This window comes from Microcebus murinus, chromosome 15 (assembly GCF_040939455.1).
Source record: "Microcebus murinus isolate Inina chromosome 15, M.murinus_Inina_mat1.0, whole genome shotgun sequence".
In the NCBI taxonomy this organism is placed as follows: domain Eukaryota; kingdom Metazoa; phylum Chordata; class Mammalia; order Primates; family Cheirogaleidae; genus Microcebus; species Microcebus murinus.
In genome coordinates, this window is record NC_134118.1 from 36,965,473 (window position 1) to 36,970,195 (window position 4,723).

Sequence of the window (4,723 nt, forward strand, 5' to 3'; positions counted from 1 at the left end):
ATTGTCAGCCAGTCTATGCAATTGTATTTGAACTGAACTCTGGCACACAGAATAGACTAAATAACTTCATAACTTCATACCAAGTCCATTCTTCTATGAGTTGGGGTTGAAACCCAGGTTCCAGGCAAGTCCCTGACTGAGAAATATGTAGGCAGAGACCATGTTTGTTTATTCATCTTGCTACTCCATGCTACCATGCCCTGTGCACAGAGGGTATTGGACACAACTTTATTTGTAAAGTTCAACTTTATTTGTAAAGTTGAAGAGGAAGTCTCAGGAGATCTTCGTTCGAGTTTCTGATCTGCTACAGTTTGGTAAAACTAATTGCAGCTGTTGGAGTAAAATCAATTACTAACCCGTTGACCCCACCCATGATACAACATATCCCCTTAGTGACTCTCAGAGACCCAATGAAATCCTTCCTGAAGCTTTTTAATTTCAACAGAAGAGCTGTCTTGGTTGTTAAGGAATTAACTTTCAAGTAAGAGTAAAAAATACTAACACTCTTTCTTATTTTGATATTACAGGAAATTATGGAGAGAAAACAGGTGATCTCTTAGATGCTTTGGCCCTTTCCCCCATTGTGACATACATTACAGATGATATTTTCATGTAGGGTACCCTCCCATGGGACTTGTGGGCTATGGCAAGGACGAGGTACATGGTGGGGTTATGTACCTTTCCCAGTCCACTAATAGTAAATCTAACCCTTCTCTCCCATTTAAGAAAACATATCAGCTAAGACTGCAGTCCCCCACCTTTGGGCTGTGGGCTGGTACCGGTCTGTGGCCTGTTAGGAACTGGGCTGCACAGCAAGAGGTGAGCAGTGGGCAAGTGAAGCTTCATCTGTATCTATAGCTGCTCCCCAGCGCTTGCATCACCACCCAAGCTCTGCCTCCTGTCAGATCAGCTGCGGCGTTAGATTCTCATAGGAGCATGAACCCTGCTGTAAACTGCGCATGCAAGGCATTTGGTTGTGCTCCTTAAGAGAATCTAATACCTGATGACCTGAGGTGGCGCTGAGGCGGTGATGCTAGCGCTGGGGAGCGGCTGCAAATACAGATTATCAGTAGCAGAGAGGTTTGACTGCACAGAGACCATCATAAACCAATTGCTTGCAGACTCACATCAAAACCCTATCAGTGAGTGGCAAGTGACAGTTAAGCTGCATCTGGTGGCAGACTTTATAGTGGCAAGTGAGCATCTTACTTCAATTGTACAGCTGCTACTGGTGGCAGGATTTAAGTCAGAATCCGGCACTTATTTTAGTCCGTACATGGACTGCCCATTATTGTATTTACCACTTACATCTGTGCCTCTTTCCTGCACTGAGCACTTATCTCAGTCACAGTTTGGTAAGCCCACAAGCTAACTCCAGCAAAAATGAGTAGAAAACAAACATTGCTGGAGAGCTTCTTTGAAAAGGGGGAAAGACCCAATGATGAGACAACAGAAGACTCTAAGACTGACAACAAAATGAAAGCTGTATTTAAAAGAAAATACCAAGAGTCCTACTTAAATTGTGGGTTCACTGCAACAGGTAATTCACATTCTCCAAGCCTGCTTTGTATAACATGTGGCGACTGGCTGGCTATCCAACAAAACCATGAAACCTTCAAAACTGCTTTGCCACATGAAGCCCACACCCTGCATTAAAAGTCAAGCCTTCAGAGTTTTTCAAAAGAAAAAAACATGAACACAAAGAACAGAAGCAATTCTTGAAGGCCACCATTTCATCAAACGTGTCTGCAATGAGAGCACCATTGCGAGTGGCTAATCGCATTGCTAAAGCTAAGAAGCCCTAAATGGCTTCAACTCTTGATGAAGAGTTGATCCTGCCTGCTGCTAAGGACATTTGCCATGAACTTTTAGGAGAGACTTTAGTTCAAAAGATGGCACATGTTCCTTTTTTGGCTAGCACCATAACTATACGGATTGATGAAATAGCAGAGACTATCAAGGCACAATTGTTAGAGAGGATTATGAGTCACCATAGTGTGCAATCCAAGTTCACCAGTCTACCAATGTTGACAACGAGGCAACAATGCTTGTTTTTGTGTGATGTGTTTTTCAGGGGACGTGCGTGAGGATATGTTATGTGCACTTTTGTTGCCAATCAACACCACAGTTGCAGAACTGTTCAAGTCTTTGAATGATTACATATCAGGAAAACTGAATTGGCTATTTTGTATTGGTACATGCATTGATGGAACAGCTGCTGCCATGCCTGGGCGGCTTTCTGGTTTCTCTACTTGAGTCAAGGAGGTTGCTTCTGATTGTGAGTCTACACACTGTGTCATCCATAGAGAAATGCTGGCTAGCCAAAAAATGTCACCTGAACTGAACAATGTTTTGCAGGATGTGATTAAAATTATCAACCACATTAAAGTACATCCCCTTAACCCATGTCTGTTTGCACAGTTCTGTGAAGAGATGGACGCAGAGCACACATGTTTTCTCTTATACACAGAAATGAGTTGTTTTTCTACAGGTAGATACTGGCCAGAGTTTTTGAGGTACAAGAGCCACTCCAGAGATTTCTTTTAGAAAAGCAGTCACCACTGCCCGTATATTTCAGTGACAGAGAATGGGTCATAGAACTTGCTTACTTGTGTGACATATTCAACCTGCTCAATGAACTCAATCTATCATTTCAGGGGAGAATGACAACTGTGTTCAAGTCAGCAGATAAAGTGGCTGCATTCAAAGCCAAACTGGACAAACTGGCGCTATGGGGGCGATGAGTGAACATTGGGATTTTTGACATGTTTCAAACAGCAGAGACTTTGAAAGAGCATGAGCCAGGAACTTCTTTCTCCCAGGTGGTGCATGATCACCTAACTCAGCTTTCAAAAGACTTTGACCATTACCTCCCATCACAAAAGACCCCCCAACTGGGAAGGAATGGAATAAGTCATTTGTGAATAGGCCAGGTGAATCGACTTTGTCCGTGCTAGAAGAGGATCAATTGCTTGAGATAGCAATTGACGGTGGCCTTAACAGTATGTTTGAGACCATTTCAAATCTCCATATGTTCTGGGGTTAAAGTCAAGGAGGAATATCCTGAGATGCCACAAAAGCACTGAAGAGCCTCCTTCCAATTCCAACATCCTATATTTGTGAAGCAGAGTTTGCTGCAGTGACAGCAACCAAAACGAGACTACAGAGTAGGCTGGACATAAGCAACACAGTTCGGGTGTCACTGTTTCCCATCGTCCCCAGATGGGACCATCTAGTTGCAGGAAAACAAGCTCAGGGCCCCCATTGATTCTGCACTGTGGTGGTTGTATGATTATTTCATTATATATTACAATGTAATAATAATAGAAATAAAGTGCACAATAAATGTAATGTGCTTGAATCATCCTTAAACCATCCTTCCCCCAACTTCCGATCCATGGAAAAATTGTCTTGCATAAAACCAGTCCCTGGTGCCAAAAAGGTTGGGGATTGCTAGGCTAAGACATATTTAAAAACTACCATAATACAACTGTGGGGTAGCAATGCAGGAATAAGCAAACTGACCAAAAACATATAACACAAGCGCAGACACCCAGTCCTGTATCCATGGGAAACTGGCACAGGACAGAGCTGCTTCACAGTCAATGAGAAGAAGCTGGATCATTTAGTGGACAGTGATGGGGAAACTGACTCACTATAGAAACAAATAAAGCTGGATTCCCGCCTCTCAACATATACACAAATGAATTTCAGATGGATTAAGGACCTAACTATGAAGGAAAAGACATAAATCTTACAGAAGCGCAGGTAGGAGTATATCTTTGTGGCTCTGGAGTTTGGAGCACATTCCTTAACCAAGACCCAGACAACAGAAACCACAGGGGGAAATTGATAGGTATGACTACCTCAAAATTAAAGATTTCAGTTCAAAACTGTTAACCTACCTGACCGATGGCATTGAGAAAGATGTTTGCAGTGTCTAAAATCAATAAAGAAATAATGCCCCAAGGAACTCCTGCAGATTGGCAAGAAAAAGATAGGAAACTCACATAGGAAAAATGTGGGCAAAAGCCTATAGGCACTTTACAGAAGGAGAAACCCAAGTTGCTAATAAGCGTATGAAGAGATACTTCACTGGTAATCAGAAAAAGGAAAATTTAAATTACAACACCATCCACTTTAAAATAATTAGGTTGACGAAAATTGGAAATCTTATTCATATCAAATGCTGAAAGGGATGCTTTTTTTTTCTTTTTTCTTTTTTACTTTTTCTCTTTTGCATGTGGGATGGTTGATCTTGAGCCTGCGGGGAGCAAGCTGGCCCAGACTTCTCCAATTCCACGTTTCTTTGCCTCCGACTCTTACATGTCCAAAGATGAGGAACCACAGACATGCCTTTGTAGGAGGGTGAAAGGGATGCTTGAGGAAAAGGGAGCCCTCTGGCATTGCTGGAGGGAGTGTTTGTTATGCCCTAGCTGTCTGCACTCCCACTCCTCGTGTGGCCCAGAGACAGGCTTGCACAGATCTGTGAGGGGACATCCCTGCGGGGGCTCCTTGCAGCGCCATTTTTGATGGTAGCAAGGAACTTGAGTCCACCAAGGTGCTCATCACTTGGGCACTGTATGAAGCAGTGTAAGATGCAAAGCAGACAGGAGTAATAATTAGACTGAAATGCAACAGAAAGGATGGATTCCAAAAACAGAGTTGAATGGAAAAAGTAAGAAAGAGAGTGCGATGTATAGCCCATTGCCTTTTGTAAATT

General features: G+C 42.7%; 1 non-coding gene across 1 annotated transcript; it reads right to left on the reverse strand.

The window, feature by feature from the left end:
• Positions 1-4,239: 4,239 nt before the first annotated feature.
• LOC142876813 (small nucleolar RNA SNORA38) lies at positions 4,240-4,369 on the reverse strand. Its single transcript, XR_012923630.1, has one exon. It is a non-coding gene; the product is annotated as a small nucleolar RNA SNORA38 (small nucleolar RNA).
• Between the last annotated feature and the right edge of the window lie 354 nt (positions 4,370-4,723).